Source organism: Talpa europaea (genome assembly GCF_964194135.1).
Source record: "Talpa europaea genome assembly, chromosome: 2".
Classification (NCBI taxonomy): Eukaryota; Metazoa; Chordata; class Mammalia; order Eulipotyphla; family Talpidae; genus Talpa; species Talpa europaea.
The window spans coordinates 47733518-47756247 of NC_140068.1; the positions used below are offsets into that span (position 1 = coordinate 47733518).

The following is a 22730-nucleotide window of genomic DNA, read 5'->3' on the forward strand; positions in this document are numbered from 1 at the left end:
TTCTTTGGCATCCTCAGCTTCTTAATAACCACTCAGGACTTCCCAATCTTGGCGCCAGTGTTTTTCCTTAACTAAATTGGTTTTGAGACCTTTCCTGCCTGGCTGCAGAGAGCCTCACACAAAGCTGGTTTAGGCCACCAAGGCCCAGTGGACAACCCCTGGTTTTCACGCTCTGGGTTGTACATATGATCGCATCCATCCCCCGGGTACTATGGGCATAAATAACTCAACCTGCCAAAGTCTCCAGCCTCCTGGCTGGATTATTAATCCAAGTCCAGAGTTTTTCCTTCATATCAGCACTCTGGGAGCTCCAAATGGTGAATCATGGTCCTCTTTCTTCCCCTACGAGTCTGCTGCCTCAGGGGTCCTCACGGGCTGTCTCCTCCTCCACACGAGGTCTTGTCCTGCAGCTCCAGGACCTTGTCAGCCTCCAACGCTGCCCAGGTGCCTCCAACCTTGTCCTGGAATCCCTGGGTAGAGCTGCAAGGGACACTCACCCCCAGCCCTGCCTCTGAGCAGCCACCAACCTCCCCATTGTGTGCAGAGTCCTCTCCCCCGGAATGGGGATTCAGGTGGTGCCCACAGAGAGGAGGCCGGCACCCCTCAGTCCCTCCCAAGGTCTTCGGAGGGCTCCATACCCGTCTGCGCTGGATTCTGCCGACTAATGCAGATTGTAGTGGCAACTGGCACTGGGAAGGCTCTCGATGGCTCCAGGCAGATGGGTAAAGGAGTCCTGGAGCCCTCAGAGGCTTTTTCAGGCTTTTAATGTTCTTTCCATCCCACTTGTAGTGAGGTGACCAGGTGCAGGGCAGGCAGGACAGCAAGGGGGCCTGGAGACCTCCCAGGCCCCAGCAAATCTTTACTCTCTCTGGTCTCTCCATGCTGGCAGGCAGGGGTGCTGGGGAGCCAGGGGCTGAGGAACCCCTGGGATCCGGGGGCTGAAGGGCTGGCAGGCCTCCCAGCCTCTGGGGTGTCCGCTCCTGGTCTCTTCCTCTCCCGGCTGTTGCATGTCCTCTCTTGTAGCCATCCTCCAACGCCCTCTGACGCACCCAGTCCTCTGAGACTCAGTCCTTCTATGCTCAGCCTCCAGGCTCAGCAGTGCCCACTCACGCTCACCCACATCACACTCCAGGTGTCCACCATCGGGCATGCGCACTCCGAGCCCACGCCTGAAGCGCCTTCTGCATTCAAGGCCACAGGTGATGGCCACAGAGGCCAATGGCCCAAAAAGCCGGAGCAATATCCCTTTACCCTACAGACGCCTACAAAGATACTTATCTTCACAACATCGGATGCACTGGGTCTGGTCAGGGCTTGTGCTCCATAGAGAATCTCAGTGTCTTGTCTGTTTTTCTGGAGAGACATTGAAAAAAAAAATTTACTTTACAGTTACTTCAAATGCACAGGAAACTTTGAGAGCAGTACAAAAACTCTTTATCTTAAACTCAACTTCCTCCTTTACCATATATTTAACTTAACATGAAATATTCCATGTGCTTTCATCACAATATTCCATTTTGTATTTTACCAAAATATTCCAGGGATCCACCACATTGCCCCAAGAGTGAATCATGTTGCTTCCCATCTTATAATCCAATCCACAGGCCCATTTCAACTATCAACATCTGCTCCAACTGTGTGAAATCATCTTATTCCATTCAGATTGACTTTTCTTGTTTGAAACTGTTCCTGAGACTGTTACTCATTTCCACAAGCTTGATCCGTTTAGTGAGTGCACATGCCTACAATGGGGGTGATCTTTTCTGTTTGACTTGTAAGGTAAGGTAAAAAGTATCAGGCTTTTCTGCCCTCCCTCCATTAGGATTAATGATGGATCCTTGCGGTCCTTAATGCATGCCTGATGGCGGGCACCTGGAGTAGGATGTGGGCATGTGTAAGTGGGTACACCTGGGCTGAGAGACTAGCTTATAAGAAGGGCAGTGTCACGGGGATGCCTACAGAACGAATGGAGGAAGCAGAACCATAAAAGAGAGCAGAGAAGCAGAGAGAACATGAGAGAAGGCAGTAGAGCCCAGCAAGAGCATAGACTTGCTGGGGGCTGGGAGACCTGCCAGCCTCCCAGACCCCTGGCACTCCTGCCTGCTGTGTACCTGATAAATCCCAATAATAGCCTGAAAAGCCACTGAAGGCTCCAGGACTCCTCCTTTATACCTTCTGCTCGAATCATAGAGATCCTGTTCCGTGTCCTCCTGCTATTACAGACTCTTTTTATGTATGTATGTATTTATTGCCACCTCCATTGCCCATTGTCCTGCATGGTTGTTGAAGTTTGTTTCCTCAGACTTAGAGTTGACTTCTTAGGTGGGTTAAACCAAGGAAAAAATGAAATTATCATTTTTATGGGGGATTAACCCATAACCCTACATATAAGTAAGCTTAATCTAGTGTAAACAAATTATTACAAACTGTTGATGTTGCTGAGAGTATAATCATGTGTTGCTACTGATTATGAGAAGACAACAGACGTAACACTCAGGATTGCTGAAGAAAGCAGTGCATATGGTCATCATACTTGCATATGTTTGTCATTATTTAATTAAATGGATTAATTAAATGGATAAATTCACCACTTTCAAACAAGGAATGTAAGAATGATTTTATAGCACTTTCCTTAATTCAGCTAAACCACTGTGAGATACAAGATTGATTTACTTACTGAAAGGTCAGGCAGGAACCAGAGTTACTAGGGCAAAAAGGCATCTGGTAGGAAGCCCACCTAAGGGCGAGAATGAGGAAGCCCAGTTAGGGGCAAGAATGAGGACCTGCTGATACCATCAGAAAACAACTGTTCCTCAGTACCTGCAAATCCGGTTTCCCTCTTCCCATCCTATAAAAACCTGCCTTCCCCTGACAATAGGTGTGGCTTCACGGACCCGGGAACACAATAAAGCCCCTGTAGGGCAAGGAAAAATGTCAGGCTTTTCTGCCCTCCCGCCATCAGGATAGATGATGGATCCTTGCGGTCCTGAATGCATGCCTGATGGCGGGCACCTGGAGTAGGGTGTGGGCAGAGGTAGATGGGATTCACCTGGGCTGAGACTGTGCTTTTTAAGGGCAGTGTCATGGGGACACCAGCAGAAGCTGAAAGAGAAGCCGAAAACGAACAGAAACCGAGAGAGAAGCAGAGAACACCAGAGAGCCCAGAGAGAGTGAACACTTGCTGGGGGGCTGGGAGGCCTGCCAGCCTCCCAGCCCCCCAGCCAGCACCCCTGCCTGCCATATGCCTGGTGAACCCCAATAAAAGACCTGCAAAAACCCACTGAGGACTCTGACTCCTCCTTTACCTGGTCTGCTGGATCAGAAAACCTGCACTGTGGTTCATTCCTGCCCCTACAGCCCCCTTTTAAACTTATTCTGTCATCCTCGTCTTCCCCTCCTCATCTTCCCTGCAGAACCTTTCACTTGTATCGTTGGTTGTGACAGAAGAAGAAAATAAAGTATTGTAGGGTAAGGTAAAAAGTATCAGGCTTTTCTGCCCTCCCACCATTAGCATTGATGATGGATCCCTGCGGTCCCGAATGCATGCCTGATGGCGGGCACCTGGAGTAGCGTGTGGGAATATGTAGGTGGGTACACCTGAGCTGAGACTAGGCTTATAAGGGCGGCGTTACGGGGACGCCAGGAGAACAGAGCAAGAGGAACAGCAGAGAGTGGAAGAGCAGAGGCTACGAGAGAATGTCAGTGAGCCCAGAAAGAGTGAAGGCTTTCTGGGGGCTGAGAGGCCAGTCAGCCTCCCAGCCCCCCAGCGCCCTTGCCTGCTATGTACCAGTAAATCCCAATAAAAGCCTGTAAAAGCCACTGAGGGCTCCAGGACTCTTTTACCCCATCTGTTCGAATCACAGAGATCCTGCATGTACCCGTCCTGCCGCTACAAGTGTCCTACTAAAGTCCATGTTCATTACAAAGTACATCCTAATAGTTAAACTAAAAATGCTAAAAATTCACTTTACTATATTGGAATCAAGGAAATAATGGTTCATGAATGTATCATAACACACCATGTTAACATATAATCTAAGACTATGAATTTGTAATAAATTTTGAAAAAGACGTTTAAAAAACTGACTTTGGTAGAAGGAAACAACAAATTGAAAACAAATGCTACTTCATTGAATATATAGCTATGTCAAATAATCATCACGCTTTGAATTTGGTATTTAATAATGTAGCACTAAAAGTACAGTAAGAAGCATCTTTTATAATATTTCTCATTTTTGTAGAAATATTGAGTGCAGTATCTATTTTTAAAAAAGTGATGAACTTTCAAAAACAATTGGAAAATGGTAGTCAAGGGTTTAATATTAAAATGTGAGATTTTATTTGGCTTGTTTATTTTATTTGTTTATTTTTATTACATTGAGAACAAACCAGCAACAATATTGCTGGCATTTGAACAGCAACGTTGTAGGGTAAATGGTTTGGTAAATGGTTTTCAGGCTTTTCTGCCCTCCACCATTAGGATTGCCCTCCCTGATGGGGGACCTGCATTTATTACATTGTTGCAAACTGTATTGTCTTCTGTGGGCCATGGGAGGGGTATTGAGATAGTCACCAAGAGAAGCAGAGGCAGGAAAGAGAAGGGGGAAAAGAAAGCCAAAAGAGAGAGAGAGAGGCCCAGAGAGAAGACTTCCCTGGGGCTTAGAGGCTTGCTGCCTCCTGGCCCCCTGGCACCTCTGCCTCCATGTACCTGGTTGCTGCAATGCATATAAAGCTCAATACAAGCCTGAGAAACCCACCCAGGGCTCCTGGACTCCACCTTACCCTGGTCTGCTTGAATCTTAGAAAATCTGCTCTGTCTTCCCCTATCCTGCTGCCACAAACATAATTGAATACAAAGAAACGACCAAGAGGTAAGATCATGCTGCTGGTGAAAATAATGTTTACTAAAGAAATACATTTTAATAACATCTATTTGAAAACTTGCCTAATTACCAGTTTTCTGAATAACTTTTTTTAAATAACCTCATCTGATGTGTAGAAACTAGCAAAAATATACATTTGAAAATATCAGAAATATTGACACCACTATAATACTGGTTGGACTTTAACAATTGTAGATTTTTTAGTTCCTCATAAACTTAGTTATATATGGTTGTGACTTTAAGAATGCAAATTTTTAATCCCTCCACCTTTACAGGCTCTGATATAATTTTTTTTTTTAAAGATTGATTTATTTATACAAGCACTGGGTACAGTCAGAAGCGCGGGAGGGTGAGAGAATTCACCAGAGCTAGAGCGGGGAGCAGAGCAGGCAGAAGGACCGAAGTACACTGCTGAGGGGAGCAGCGGGCGGCAGGAGAGGTCTGCGCGCCATGTGGGACCCTCCTCCCGTGGCCCGGGAGCAGCCGGGGATCGAACCGGTGCTGCCGAGGCTGCGGGAATTTTCGCAAGCAGCGCTCAACCGCTGCTCCACCGGGGAGGCCCTCTGATATAATTTTTAATAGTAATAGAAATTAGATAAGATAAAAGTAGCTTTATTAATGGTAATACTTAGTAAGATTATATTATCTTAAGCAATAAAAAAAGGAAAAAGTCTCATTTACCTTAATTTCTTCTTAGACTTTATTAACATCAGTGCTACTAAACTATCCTATTATCAGGGCCTCCCCGGTGGCACAGCGGTTGAGCTCTGGGCTGCAGAGCTGCCCACAGCCTCTGCAATGGCGGTTGGATCCCTGCCGCCAGGGAGGGTCCCACATGGCCCGCAGACCTCTCCTGCCGTGCCGCTGCTCCCCTCAGCAGTGTACTTCATCAGTCTACCTGTTCTGCTTCTCACTCTAGTTCTGGTGAATTATCTCACCCTCCTGCACTTCTGACTATACCCAGTGCTTGTGTAAATAAATAAATCTTAAAAAAATAAATAAAAATAAACTATCTTATTATCAGCTATCCAAGTTGTAGCTTTTAGCTTCCTTCCCAAGGTACACACTGCTGATCACTGAATCACAGAATATTTTCTTTTCTAATAGTGCTCCAGTTACTTTTTACATCATCCTGGGTCATGCTCCAAGGAGATTTTAAAAATAAAACATTAAACCTGAGGCTTTTTACTTTAGCTCTAGTAAACTCAAAGTTACTTTTATCATTCAGCAGGTAGTTAAAATTAGGATGCTGGAATTTTATATAACTAGTTTCTAGACTACAAGTATTATGATATTTTTAGGTCATAAAAATAAAGCTTATTCTAAAGAGAAAGTACAGTCTGATAGAAGGGAGTTAGACATTGGTATTGAACAGACAAGGCACAAACCCATGATGTGATCATTAAAATATTAGTTGAATTTTAGTTATTGGTGTCAAATTTTTACAATCTGTAAAATGGACTTAATACAATCCACCTTACAAATGTTTAGGATTTTAGATAACATATGAAGGCATTTCATATATAGTAGTTATCATAAATTCAATTCTTATTTCTCAATACCACATTCAATGATATAATCTTTGGCTTTTAAACTTTTTGTTTATGTTAATGAATAGTGAAAGAGTTTGCAGAGTTATTTTGAAATAAAGTCATCTGTTAAGCATTTTATCTGTTAACACCTGTTAGCATATCCTTTACTCATCATCAGATCCATCATCATCATCATCATTGAACTTGTTCCCAAGAGTCAATGGAAAATTCATAATAACCCATAAATCTATATGAAAGTCTCATTCTGTGAAATTTATTAATTTCATTAACAACTAGCTGCTGCTGTCTTTACAAGAAAAAAAATTTAACAAAAGTTTGTGAAAGATTTTCCTCCATTGAACAATTGAAGATACCTATTTTCATTTTTTTCTAGTATGGCTTTTTAACTTCAGCTAAGTCATTGGATTCAGAAAAGAACATTCAATCATTTTTAATGGAAATAACTTATTAAATATAGTAGAGAGATGACTTTGATGATACTTGCATTAATTGAAGGTTGCCATAACAACTGAAGGTCTACATTCACCACCTCATAGTTACAAAGGGATCTAGCTGTCCTATATCACCTTTATTATAATTCTTAATGCTTGCACATGTGTGGCATGCCTAATTTATCTCAAGATGATATTGAGGTGAAAAGGACATGATGAAAATGCAAATGTAGGGACTTAAGTCCATTTTGGTTAACACAAAGTATCATAGCTTAATTTATTCTTTTTGTCCTGAATATATTAGAATGTATATACACATAATTGTGCCCAGTCCTATTCAAATTGGAGCTTTATGAGATTTTCAAAATATTTTATTTACAAATTATTTTAATGTAAGTATTCATGTTCTCAACTGTATTGTTTATCCTATTTAACATTTGCATTAGGTAAGTAGTGAATACACATTTGTTGAATGCATTTCTATCATTAGAAAACATTGTATTAACAAACACAAAGCATTAATGTCCTCTGGATATCAACATAAAATACAGTTGACAAGTAGTATTGGGTATGTAACTCAGTCAGCATCTTTCTGATGCAAGACCTATGGCAAACTTTAATGGGCAGGAAGGGACAGTGCAGGTTCTCTATGATTCGAGCAGACGGGGCAAAGGAGGAGTCCTGGAGCCCTCTGGGGACTTTTCAGGCTTTTATTGGGATTTACCAAGTACACAGCAGGCAGGGAGGGTCAGGGGACCGGGAGGCTGGCAGGCCTCCCAGCCCCCAGCAAGTCATCACTTTCCTGGTTCTGCTCTACTCTCTGCTGCTGCTTCTGTTCGTTCTGCTGGCATCCCCATGACGCCTCCCTTATAAGCCCAGTCTCTCAGCCCAGGTGAATCCCATCTACGTATGTCCACACCCTACTCCAGGTGCCCGCCATCAGGCATGCATTCAAGACCACGTGGATCCATCATCAATCCTAATGGTGGGAGGGCAGAAAAGCCTGATATCATTTACTTACCCTACACAAACCATATAAGTCTACATAATTTCCACTAAATAAAATACTTACGAATCCAAGTCTCCATTTGGATCAATTGATTTAGAAGTTAACTTCATTCTGTAGAATTATTTTTCTTATTCTCAGGACAGGTATTTGTAATTGCTTGCTCATGATAAGCAGCCAGCGTTTTGTGGAATGAGGAACTTCCTTTGCAGTACTATTTGAGTATGCCAAAGGCCTTTTTATACAAATTATTCATTACCTGCTATTAGAAACTCAAGATTTTCCCCTTACTGAAATACTCATTTGACTTTTTTTTAAAGGTTTATTTATTTATGCATACAAGATCTGGGGGACAGACCAGAGATGTGGGGGGTGAGAGGATTCGCCAGAGACAGAGTAGGGAACAGAACAGGCAGGCTGACTGAAATACACTGCTGACAGGAGAAGCGGGCGAGACAGGAGAGGTCTGCTGCACCATGTGGGTTGCTCTCTGGCCAGCCAGGGATTGAATTCATGCTGCAGAGGCTGCACATAGCTCCATAGTGTGGTGCTTAACCCCTTGACCCATCAGGGAGGCCCCTCATTTAGTTGATTTTATCAATATTAAAAAATTCCTGGGTAGCAAACAGAATTTTGATTTGCCATTTATATCTTTGTTCAAACATTTTTATAGACCTACACTGCTCTGAACCATCACACCTGCCAAACTCATCTGAACATTTGAGCTCATTTTCCTCCACTACTACAGCTTCAGAAGTGCTGACTTGTTCTCAAGTATGAAAATACATTCTACTTTCTTGTGCCTTCATTCATCTCACCTGCTCCTGCAATTCAAATTATCCTCATGCATTGTTGTGGAGGCTTTACTCAAGCAGGTATATCTCCAAATACAGCAATTCCACAGCTTCCAGTCTCAGGGCATAGATCTCGTGAATGGAGCAGTTGACCATCTCACCTTATCACTCTTAGTCCCATGTTGTTCGAAGCATTATTTTAGGAAATTATAGCTGAGACATAGGACTCCCTTCCTCCAAGCAGCTTCCAAGGCTTTTTTTCTAAGCAGATCAAGGACATGGCACTTTAATGTACTCAGGTTATCTCATTTTCAGGGTGGAGGTTCTAAGCCAGGTGAGGCAAATTGAGATGAGGGACTATCATTGCCATTTGCTGCTTTTCTAGTAGGACTGAGTTCACCCTGAGAGAAGCTCTTAATCCTGGGGCCAGATCTATCTGGCACTCTTTTATGATAAGTTTTAATTTTTTCCTATTTATGACTTTCATAATATCATTTAGTGCATGACCACACGCTGGATTTCCAAAAGGAAGACATTTCTTTTTAGAACTGAGAGTCTTCTTTATCTTCTGCTCCTTTATCCTCTTGCCATTTTGATTACTAAAGAGAAGGAAAATTTCTTGTTTTTTCCCCGGAGTCATGTAATCAGAGTATGTAATGGATATAGTTAAATCGTTTAACAGCATATTTACAGTAAAAATAGTAAAACTGTGCTTGAAATAATTTTCAAACGGAATGTAGCACATTAAACACTATTTTTATTATTATTACATTGTAATGACTTTAGTTTTTAAAATCAGTTTTACTACAACTTATTCTAATTGTCTACTTGGACTTCCACAGCGTATAGACTATGACTTAATGGGTTATTTATTTATTTATTTTAGCTCTGGATATTGGGAAGTCCAAGATAAAGATACTATCAAATAGGTTTCATCTGCATCCTCCCCTCTTGACTGTAGGTGGAGATTGCCTTCTTCCTATAAGGCCACCACCTATCAGATTAAGTCTCCACACCTGATACCTCATTTAGCCTTTAATTACCATTTTAAATATAGTCACATTTGGGAGTACAGTCTCAATTTGTGAATTTGAGTGGGTCATCCAGGTTCAGTCTCCAGAATTTATATTAGATTTTTACTTTGTCAATGTATTGGAATCATCAGCCATTGTCATTGCAGTAGTCTATTTTAATAGTTTATATTCCTGAAATGTTTATTGGTGAGATTTCCTAGCATGGTGCAGTTTGCAGTTTTTTTTTTTTTTTTTTTTAGATTATATTTATTTATACAAGAACCGGGGTATAGGCCAGATGTGTGGGAGGGTGAGAGGATTCACCAGAGACAGAGCGGGGAACAGAACACACAGACTGACAAATTATACTGCTGAGGGGAGCAGTGGGTGAGACAGGAGAGTTCTGCCTTGCCATGTGGGATTCTCCCTGGCTGGCTGGGATTGAACCCGCTCTGCAGAGCTTGTGGACAGCTTCACAGTGCAGCACTCAACCACCTGTGCCACCAGGAAGGCCCGCATGGTGCAGTTTAATACTTGACCTCTCTTTCCCTTTAGGAAAAGGGTGTATAAATTCTGCTATTACTAATTTTATACTTACTTTCATAGCAGAGTCATTATTCTTAGCAGTTTATGAGTGATTTTCCAAGTATATTTCAAGTATTGAGACTGCTAACATTAAAGTGTGATATTTGCTTCCAATTTCCAGTCTGCCAGCATAAAATAGATTGACTAACATTGAATTTAACAAATAACTTCAATTCTTGCTTTTGAGAAGGGAAGAGGCTACAAATGGCAGAAATCTAAAATACATTTGTCAAATATTGGGCAGCACCCTAAGGATAGTACTGAAATGATCTGGATTAAAATATTTAATTTGATGCTGTAGGGTAAGGTAAAAGTATTAGGCTTTTCTGCCCTCCTGCCATTAGGATAGATGAGGGAACCCTGCAGTCCTGAATGCATGCCTGATGGAGGGCACCTGGAATAGGGTGTGGGCCTATGTAGATGGGATTCACCTGGGCTGAGACTGGGCTTTTAAGGGCGGCGTCATGGGGTCACCAGCAGAAGCAGAGAGGCATGAAGAACCACGAAAGCAGCAGAGATCACCGGAGAGCCCAGATAAAGTGAAGACTTGCTGGGGGTTGGGAGGCCTGCCAGCACCCCTGCCTGCCATGTACCTGGTAAATCCGAATAAAAGTCTGCAAAAGCCACTGAGGGCTCCAGGACTCCTCCTTTACCTGGTCTGCTGGATCAGAAAACCTGCTCAGTGCCCATTCCTGCCCACTACAGATGCAAACATTGATATGTATACAAAATACCAAAAATTTTAATAACAATAATGAATGCAATATCGAATTGTTACTATTTTCCTCTAAACTTTGCAACTGGTTTGCACTGGAAATATCAACAAAAAAATTTAGCTTGGGCCTCCCTGGTGGCACAAGGGGTTAAGCACCTCACTATGAAGCTACCCACAGCCTCTGCAGCATGAGCTCGATCCCCAGCCAGGGAGCAACCCACATGGCACAGCAGACCTCTCCTGACTCACCCACTGCTCCCCACAGCAGCGTATTTCAGTCAATCTGCCTGTTCTGTTCCCCACTCTGTCTCTGGTGAATCCTATCACCCCCCACACCTCTGGCCTGTACCCCAGTTCCTTTATGCATAAATAAATCTAAAAAAAAAATCAGCAAACTGTTTCATTAGAGGAGATTTATTACCACTACAAGGAAATAGAAAGAAAACTAAGAAATAAATATACAACTGTAGGGTAAGGAAAAATGTCAGGCTTTTCTGCCCTCCCACCATCAGAATAGATGATGGATCCTTGCAGTCCTGAATGCATGCCTGATGGCGGGCACCTGGAATAGGATGTAGGCATAGGTAGATGGGATTCACCTGGGCTGAGACTGTGCTTTTAAGGGCGGCGTCACGGGGACGCCAGCAGAAGCCGAAAGAAAAGCGGACGAGATCACCAGAGAGCCCAGATAGAGTGAAGACTTGCTGGGGGCCGGGAGGCTTGCCAGCCTCCCGGCCCCCCAGCACTCCTGCCTGCTGTGTACCGGGTAAATCCCAATAAAAGACCTGCAAAAGGCACTGAGGACACTGACTCCTCCTTTACTCTGTCTGCTGGATCATAGAAAACCTCCACTGACCTTACAACAACACAGTAAGAAGATAGAGGAAAAGAAACTGTTTCAAGAAGAGTTGGGGGTAAATTAACTTATAAATTATACTAAGATAATAAATCTGAGCTTTTATAATTTTAATTAGCAGGCATTTTTCATTAGCATGACAATATTTACATATTAAATTTTGTAACTGATATATTTTGCATCTATAACTTTGAGATTCAATAATACTTTTTTTCCTTAAATCTGTGATTCTAATTAGAAAATTGTTAATTTTCAAGTGTTTTCTTTATTTGATTACAAGTATATTTAAGGTAATAATTAACTCTACCTGCCCAAGATAAGTGGCAGCAACTTAGGTCTGCTATTTACTTGCATCAGAAATAATTCAAACTAATAAAAATAATCTATATTAACTTTGTGCTGCTATTATGACATAAAACACTATCCTCCATGGCAACATATAAAAATCCATACTTTAAAGTTGGAAGCACAAACATCTTCATGAGACTTGATGTTTCAAAACACTTTTTCCTACATTCCTAATTTTAGTGTTCTCAACTTGCTGTCTTTTTATACTGATTTTTCTTAGTTTGGCACATGAACATATCAAGCTTAAATATAATGTTCTGTGTGGGAATATTCAATGAAATATAACCTGTTCTGATTAAACCAAATTGAAGGACTGCATTTCCACTTACTCTAAATGACATGTCTCCTGAAGTTCCCTTCCATTTAGAAAGGTATAATTTCTTATTCTGACCTCCAGTGAAGTGGGAGCATGAATTAGGATGTAATTGCTAACTGCTTACAGTCCATGTTCTGCTTTGTAGGCAGGTGTAGCAGGTGCTCGTCAAGTCTATATTCATCTTATCTCCCTAAATATGGGCCTTAATAGAAACTGCTTGTATTTGTCCCAGAATAAGAGCAAAATGAAAGAAAGATACAACTATACCACATGGGAAGAGGAAATAAATAACTCACCTTCATAACCCTTACATATAAAGGAACAAGCACATTTCTAACAAAAAGAGTTCAGTTATAAAAGGGAAATGACCACAAATCTAAATTCCAGCTAGCAATTCAAAATATGAATTCAAAATTTGTATGGAAAGACAAAACCTCAAAAATAGCCATCATGATACTGAAGAAGAATCAAGTTAGGATAACTATAGTATATGACTTTAATAATTAAAAAGCCATACTGCAACAATACAACATGGAATTGGTAAAAGAACAGACAGATCAATAGAATCACTTTTAAAAAGCCCAGAAACAGAGAAGCACAAACACAATTATTTTATCCTTGGCAAATATAAATAACCAATTCAATGGAAAAAAGGGTAGTAGCCAAACAAATGGTAATGAAAACATTGAAAATATTAAATTTAAAAATGACATAAAGTAAAACTTTGTAAATCACATAGAAATAACTGCAGTGCACTCTATCTGACAAAGCAGTACTCATTAACTATTGTCATCTGTTTTTTTTTTCTTGTTAGCTCTAGATAAACATATTCAAGTTTCCCTAATCCATAGATATTAAACAAAAAATCAGTAATTATATTTGTTAATTGTATTTTGCTGTTTTTATCTTTCAATATACATTAAAACAAATATATACATTTACTTCTAAATATTCTCCTAATATTCCTTGTTTTGTCATTAGCCACTTTTTGTCATTAATAGTGCCTATTTACATGTATAGTATTCTTTACCCATCATTAACTGCATGATTTGAAAAGTATTTGTTATACAATTTTCCAATTGAAATATTTTCAATTTTATTAAAATATTTTAATTTTTTTCATTACTTTCTTTTGCTATTTTAATTATGGAAATTATAACTTCTATATATTGAAATATGGACAACTTTTATTTACCCTGAATATTTCTATACTTGAAAATTATCAATGTGAATGTGCAAAAATGTGCAATCAATTCAGTAAAGTTTTCTGAACAGATATGTTAATATTTCATTCAAATCGCCTGTATAGATATAGTGGTTTATTTTTGTCTACTTAACACATTTTGATAGAGGCATGCTAAATTTTTCCTTACAATCATAATATATTTTATATTTTTCCAAATTTATTGAGATAAATGTTAGATATTATGTGATTTACATTTAAAGTAGACACACACTGTGGGTCTGCTAATCCTAAACCACCTGTTCGGCCACCATTTTGTTACCTACGCTTCTAAATCCTAAGCAGGGTCAGAACAGCCCAGTCACTTAGGTACAGGACCCCAATCCTGCAAAGTGCCTTTCAAATCAATCAAGGGCACAAAGCTGGATCACACTGGGAAGGCTATGCATCACGAGTTATGACGGGGAATGCCTGGGGGCTGATGATCAATGCATAAAATGTATTCCCGACTTATACATCATGACTTATACATCACGAGGTATGATCGGGAATGCCTGAGTGGGGTGCGGGGGGGAGGGGGGAGGGGCGAAGACTGATGTATAAGAAGGGACCCCAGAATCTGATCAATGGAACGCCTTGTTGATAAGATTGAAACCATGGCTGGGGAACTAGAGCTTGATCTCAATTACAACACCAAATCATCAAGCAGATGAGAAGTGCCTGGAAGAGCAGACTCACAATCCCTGATAACATAGATGTCAGCATATTTTCTAGTTACTTTCTTCCCCTTTTCCTTTTTTCCTCCTTCCCCTTACAACTGATGCTGTATAATTATTCTGTCAATAAAAATGCAGGGTCTTGCTCTTTAGCAGCATCCTGCATTATGTAGTCTGCTCCACGATTTCTGTTTCTTTATCAGTGTGGTGTTGCCTGATGCAACAACACACACAAATTTTAAGGTAATGTGATGATTTGATTGCCAAAATAGAATTAGTCAACACATCTTTCACTGTATGTATTTATATATATATATATATATATATATATATATATATTGTGTTGTGGACTTTTAAGATATACTCCCTTAGCAATTATTAAATATTCAAGAGTATTTTTAACTGTAGCACCATGCTGTATATTACATACCCAGAACTTATTCTTCTTAAGCTGCAAATTTATATCATTTAACAACTTTCACCTATTTACTACCTTTCCTTCCCCCACCACCTGCAAACACCAGACTGCTCTGCTTAGTTTAAATGTTATTAATTTAATTTTCAATCATCATTACTTTAACTAGACCTTATATCTTTTCATCTTTCCTTTCAGGATTTTCACATTGCATATATTAGTTCTGCTGATTGTGGGCAAATATTTTGTGAGTTTTCCTTTTTATCATCTATTTTAGTTTTTGTTTCTTTGACTATGTAATTTCAGATGACTTTGGTGTCTGATGTTGAAGTTCTCTATATAATTTTTCATATATTTTATCCTTTAACTCCAGGATTTTTGTTGATTTTTTTTTATTTCTTTGGTGAATGTTTCAATCTCTTCATTGTTTACCTAATTTTATTTATTCTTCCTATATTTTCTTGTAATTCACTGAACTTTCAATATTATTCTGAATTCTCTCTCAGGCAGTTCTTAAATCTATTTCTTTAGGGTCAGCTGTTGGAGCTTTATTAGTTCTTTCAGTTGTGTCATGTACCTGAGTCTATGATCCTTGATTTTTTAAGTTGGTATCTGCACATCTGAGTAAGTGGTCTCTTAAAAATAGCACAGGCTCACTTTGGCAGGCAGATAATTTCACTGGTTAGCTCAGCTTGGTATACTGAACACGAGAACTGGCAGTGTTCATTAGCAGGTATGGCTGGTTATCAAGGTCTCTATTTGCACAAGGCCACTGCCTGTTCTCTGAGTTCAGGGAGAATGTCACTGACTAGGCTTCAAGCTTGGATGGACTTACTGCTAGAGCGCCAAGTTCAAGTGTGAATTTTTGGAGGCTCCCTGTTTTGGGGCTGCTCACTGTGCTCCACAGTTGGGAGGGAGGCTTTTACTTATTTTAAATTATTAATTGGACTCTGTACTACTGTGATTCAGAGGTATAAAATCACACACCTATCACCAACAGACTTACAGTCCTCCACCACAGTCCATCCATCATGCTCCACTTTGTTTCCCCTTCCCCGTCTTGTAACTTCACTTCCAGTTGCTGAGAGTAGATTTTATAAAATATATACGTGTATAATATGTATATGTATATATTTACATACAACACACATATAGCATGCATATCACATAATATTCATATCATACATATATGTGTGTATAATACATATGTATATATTACATCATTCTTCATTTTTGTACAATGTATGCTTGTATGCTTTCTCCTCTCGGGTGTATTACCCATAAAATTCCAATCACTAATTCACCCATGAACCATCACCATAATCCCTTGTGCTCTTCACTCTTCTGTTTTCATCCATCTCCCTTCCTCCTCCCATGCAGAATGTCTCTGATTTATAGTTGCCTGCTAATTTTTTAAAATTTATTATTACTATTTTTTTCCTGATCCATTATTTGTTTCCCCTATATTCCTCCTATAAGTGAAACCATCTGATTTTTTTTCCCCTTCTTGCTTATTTCACTGACCATAATCCCTTCCTGTTCCATCCATGTTGCTGAGAATGGCATGAGTTTATCATTTTTGGATTGCTGAATAGTATTCCATTGTATGTATATATATTTATATCTATATCTATATCTATACATACAGTCATCTATTTTTGGGCATTTGGGTTTCTGTATCTTACCTATTATAAATAATGCTGCAATAAGCATAGGGGTGCAGGTATCCTTTTGAATTAATGTTTTTGTGTCCTTTGGGTAGATTCATAGAAGTGGAATTGCTGGGTTATATGGTAGCTCTTTTTTCAGCAGTTTGAGGGAACTCCACACAGCTTTCCATAGTGGTTGGACCAGTTTACATTCCCATCAGCAGTGTAGAAGAGTTCCTTTTTCTCCACATTCTTGCCAAATTTTGTTTTTTCCTGTTTTTTTTTTTTTTTTTTTTTAATATGTGCCATTCTCACTGGTGTAAGGTGGTATCCCATTGCAGTTTTGATTGACATTTCCCAGATTATAAGTGATGTTGAACATTTTCTCATATACCTGTTGGCCATTTGCATTTCCTCTTTCAAGAAATGTCCTTTTAGCTCTTCTGCCCATTTGTTGACTGGATTGTTTACTTTGTTTTTGTTTACTCCTGTGAGCTCTTTGTAGATCATTCCTTTATCAGTAGTATTGTGTGCAAAGTTTTTCTCCCAATCAGTAGGGTGTCTCTTTGTTTTGGTTAGTGTCTCTTTTGCTGTACTGAAGCTTTTTAGCTTGATGTAATCCCAGCTGTTTATCTTTTCCTTCACTTACTTTGCTTTGGGGTATATGTCTTTAAAGATGTTACTGAGATGCACAATATGTAGTGTTTTGCCTATATTTTGTTCTATGTATTTTATGGTTTCAGGCCTTATGCTCAATTATTTTATCCATTTTGAGTTGGTGTGAGACAGTGGTCTAGTTTCATTCTCTTGCATGTAGCAGTCCAGTTTTCCCAGCACATACTGTCTACAAATAGGGATAGCTTTACTCCTTCTTTCCCTATTTGGACTCCTTGTCCATGTTTCTAAGAGAGTAGATCTTAACAGTTACCATTACAAGAAAAAGTGTAACAATGTATGGAGTTGGATGCTAACTAGACTGATTTTTGTGACTATCTTTCAAGTATACATATAGCAAATCATATGTTGTATACCTTTTATATTTCAGTTATAATCTAAATTTTTAAGTTATCAAAATCTTGGGTGCATCTCAACTACAGGTGGGTATAAATAAACTAAGAAAATTACTTGTATGTACAGATAATGAGGCAAATGTATCTTTATAGCAGAAGGTAGGAAGCACTATCTTCCATTTGTACTATTTACCATTTTAAAACAACTTTCTGTATGTTTTAAAATACCTTTCTCTAAATGTTTTAAATGTCCTAATAAATTGAGACTTATGTCAATGGATCCATTAATTTCCTTGAATATTATCATAAAAATGAAATGCATAAAATCTGAACACATAAAACACTGAAGAGCTGAGAAAGGTGATGTCAGGCACCACTAGATATTTTGTTCATATTGTGGCATATAACACCAAAGAATGATTTATTGCTATTATTCCATTACATTTTTCATAAATATATTCAACCATAAATTAATTAAGTGCTAACACCTTCAGGGAAGTCACTAAGAATTTTTATATGAAATCAAATCACAAGTATATATTGTACTACTTAAAATCGCAATTGTCAGCTTATAAAATATTTCCAGCTGGTAGGTAATGGTAGTCTGATATTATCAAACACTAATATATTAAATAATGACACCTTTAGTACATGTTCCAGTGGCACAATAAGCTATTCTTATATAATAAACCCCTCCAATTTTATTGTAAAGAGGGGAGCTGTTTCACTATTGTGAAACATGCGAAGTAGAACATTTATTGCTATTACTCCAAATAAATGAAGTGAAGCAACAAAGAAGTGTTTAAATGAACTGTATTTTATGGTGAAAGCACACAGAAGATTAAATGAAAAACCAACTTGAAATTCATCCAGCCATTTTACTTATTCATTTGTGTGTGATAGAGAGAGCAGTCCTTCAGAAAGGAAGGAGAAGCCCTAGGTTCTAGTACTCTCATATTATGGGAGAGTTATGAATAGGCAAGGTATATAATATCTGAATTGTTTAATTTAAAATACGGAGAAAGAGAAAGAATAAAAGGCATTTGCCCACATTAAATGGATATAATAAAGTCAAAATGATCTAAATTTCATTGGAAAAATTTACTCATATTTAAGTGTATATTGCAGCCAGAAATAACAGATTTTTAAATATTCTATTTAAAGTTTAATTCTTAAAACCTGAGTTTTCAAACTCTTTAAAAAACATCTTTGGTGGGTTAAAGCATGAATCTGTTTTTCCTACCTTGACAAATTTTTTCCATCCTATTTCATGTCCTATGTTATTTTTATTTTTATTATTAGCTAAGAAGATGCATGTTCTCATAAAATAAATATACTGATATTGGAATATTAATTTGTGTAAACCTGTGTCAATGTTGACTATAAAGAAAAAAAGAATATATTCGCATACATTGTTGCCAAAAGTCAATTGTCACATCTTTTTAAAATCAGAATGGTATTGGAAGATGATGTTATCTATTTCTCCTTAAAATATTATAGAAAATATAAATTATTTTCCTGGAAACATATCATTATCTAAATATAAAACCAGCATCAGTATTTACTATCTCTGCTGATTTTTTTCTAGTCCTTTTCTTTGATAATAACAACACTAGAGCAGTAATTAAAGCAGTAATTTGCTAGTCTTAAGGTAGCAAAAATCATGTCTTTTTCAGTGCAGCTGGAGTTTGGCCTCTATCTTTCCCTTTCCTGAATCACTAAACTTCAAAATGTACAAGAATTTGAAAGAAGAAGGGAGGCATGATAGAAAAAAAAAGGGGGGGGGGAAGCAGAAGGAGATAGGGTAAAGAGAGAGGGAAAGAAGAAGGGAAGGAATTTAATCCCATTGCTACTGGTACATTTTTATTTTCTCTCTGCTGATAGTTTTTTTGGGAAAGGTTTCTCAGTTATGACTAATGCATACAATGGAATTCAACAATAAACACATTTCAATGCTTACTATAAAGCATGAACATTTCCAAAATTGACAAAACCACTTTTCAATGGTTTTGCCATCAGGGGTAATAAAAATCAGAGCTAAATCTAAGCCAAAATGGGAAAGGAAAAGACTCAAATCAACATCCTCATCACTATATATATGAATTCGGGCAAGTCTCCTGGTTTTAGTCATACAAATATGGTGGGTCGAAAAAAAACCATCAGAAAAATTTGAGAAGGAGGTTGCTGAGATGGGAAAAGGCTCCTTCCAGTATGCCTGGGTTTTGGATAAACTGAAAGCTGAATGTGAGCATTGTATCACCATTGACATCTGTGGAAATTTGAGACCAGCAAGTATTATGACACCATCATTGATGCCCCAGGATACAAAGACTTTATCCAAAACACAATTCCAGGCATATATCACACTGACTGTGCTGACTTGATTGTTGCTGCTGATGTTGGTGAATTTGAAGCCAGAATCTCTAAAACAGGCAAACCCTAAGCATGCTTTCCTGGTTTACACACTGGGTGTGAAACAACTGATAGCTGGTGTTAATAAAAGGGATTACACTGAGTCACCCTATGATGAGAAGAGATATGAGGAACTCATTAAGGAAGTCAGTACCTATACTAAAGAGAACTGGTTTCAACCTTGACACAGTAGCATTTGTGCCAATTTCTCCTTGGAAAGGTGAAAATATGCTGGAGCCAAGTGCTAACATTGATTCAGGGATGGAAAATTATCCATAAAGATGGCAATGCCAGTGGAAACATGCTGCTTATTAATGCATCCTGCCACTAACTCTTCAACTGACAAGCCCTTCCACCTACCCCTCCAGGTTGTCTACAAATTTGGTGGTATTAGAGAGATCCCCGTGGGTCAAGCTGAGACTTTTCTCAAACCTGGCATGGTGGTCATTTGGCTTCAATGTTAGATCTGAAGTAAGAAGCTTTGATGGAAGCTTTTTCTGAGGACAGTGTTGGCATTAATGTCAAGAACATGTTTGTCAAAGATGTTTGTCATGTTAATGTGGTTGGTGATAGCAGAAATGACCCACTAATGGCAGCAACTGGTTGCACAGCTCAGGTGATTATTTTTAACCATCCAGAGGAAAGCACCAATGCATATGTACTTAATGCTAGATTATCATACAACTCACATTGTTTGCAAGTTTGCTGAGATTTTCTAGGTAAAAGCTGAAACATAACCCTAAATGACTGAAAGCTGGTGATGCTGCCATAGTTGATATAGTTCCTGGCAAGCCTCGTCATCTCAGGGTTTCTCTGACTGTCCTACTCTATATTTATGACTTTACATAGAAGGTTGCTGTGGGAATCATCAAAGCCATGGACAAGAAGGCAGCTGGAGCTGCAATTCTGCCCAGAATGCTCAGAAAGCTAAATGAACACTATTCCCAGTACCTGCCACCCCAGTCCTAATCAGTGGTTCAAGAACATTTGCAGAGCTGTTTGTCTTAATTAGTCATTTAAGTTTAATAGTAAAACACTGATTAATGACAACAATGCATCAAGAAAAAAAAGGAAGGGGGCATGGGAAACAATGACATTCCCTGTTTAGAATAGAGAGAGATTATTTTATGGGTCATGTGTTTGTGTGTGTGTGTGAACTTTGTTATTAGTTATTATTAATTATTATTTTTTAATGGAAGCAACACCAAAATTCTGACACAGAACTTGAGACCTGTTGCAGCAAGTGTTAGTGAGGAAACAAAGCATACAAAATCAAAATATTTTTAACGTAATAATTATTTAAATTATCTTCTCAGTAAGGAATTTGCAAAAAAAATCCTTAATTTGGTGTATCAGAGGGAAATTTCATTGTTCTAATCACATTCAGATTTTTCCAAATTTTATTTCTTATGTCCATGTGATATTTTTGATCACATACAAATTTACATTGGGATATCCATCCCTTGTATTAATTTCATAATCTCAATCTTTGTGAATAAACATCCTTCAAATTTACTAAAATTACAGTTTCAATCACTCAAAGTACAAACAGATTGACTACCTCTAACATTTCTGTAAAATAGCTGGCCACTTACTGTCAGTTAACTTAGGAGTGATTTTTCTCTGTATCTTTTTGACCCCACAGCTTTCTGATCTAGTTCTGTGCGCAGGGTCAAATGCTTTGTCCTCCCTATGCTGTGGTGATAGTAGGGATTATTTCAGCAACATAAGCGGATGATTGACTCTTCCAATTGAACAGCACATGAATGCCTGATGCTGGCTGTGTGGCAATGCTGAATAGCCTTAGTCACCTCACCTTTGATAATGGTAGAAACTATCAAACCAAATTATTTTTTTATTTTGTTATTTTCCACCCAGCTAAGTCTCAGTCCCCAAAGAGAGAAAAACTCATCCTGTACTGAGTACTGTATCATCATATTCTTGTCCAAACTACCCGGCTTTCACCTTCATTAGGGCAATAGCCTTTGTACTGATATGTGCATTCCTGTGCGCCTCTGATGTGGTCATCATATTACAGCCCAATTCAGCTTGTTAGGCTACAAATCAGACCATATTCCTTTTCCCCATAAAAATTTAATGGTTATTCATTCCTAAGAATGAAACATCTTAAATGTTTTACAAGAATTTGAGCTATCTTACTCCTACATATTTCTCTAAATTCTTGTTTTCTCTATGTCCACATTTAGTCCCTATGTTTTGATTACATTAACATTCTTTCACTTTCAACCAAGTTTGAAGTATAAATATTCTCTTAGGAACTTTGCCAATATCACTCAATAAAATGTTTATATGTACTGGCTACCTTAATTTTATTTCCTATCTTTCTTCAGATCAAAGTTTATTTGATCTGCTTTGTGATCAAAGCAAATATTATTAACAAATAATATTGTCATATCATATGATCTCTTGGGAGCATTTTCTCTAGTTTGGTGGAAGGTGGAAAAATAATGTAGTAAAATTGGATAGAATGGGATAAGTATTTGGATATGAGAAAGAGAAAGAAGGGAAAGAGGGAGGAAGTGAAAGATGAGGAGAGAGAGAGACTTTAAAGATGAAGAAGAAATAAGATGAACACAAGGCATTATGACAGACAAACAAATCAGGTCTACTCTGTAGAGAAGCTATAGATTTGCTTGTAAAGGTCCACAATTCTTTTTACAATCCACTTGCATAGAGTTGTACTTTGGAATTCAGTTTTTTTTTTTCTTCAAGTTTTACAAAAGTAAAATGGCACAAAATGCAACTATTAAGCAACCAGATGATATCTAAACCTATACATTCTAGTCATAAACTAAACATTTACGTAAATTCAATGAAATATGTA

At 38.5% G+C, this 22730-nt stretch overlaps 1 pseudogene across 1 annotated transcript; it reads left to right on the forward strand.

Annotated features, from left to right (window-relative positions):
• Positions 1–324: 324 nt before the first annotated feature.
• Positions 325–20854, forward strand: LOC311187169 (elongation factor 1-alpha 1-like; annotated as a pseudogene). The gene is made up of 4 exons: positions 325–722; positions 1024–1199; positions 19601–20501; positions 20735–20854. The product of its transcript is annotated as an elongation factor 1-alpha 1-like (transcript).
• Positions 20855–22730: the final 1876 nt, after the last annotated feature.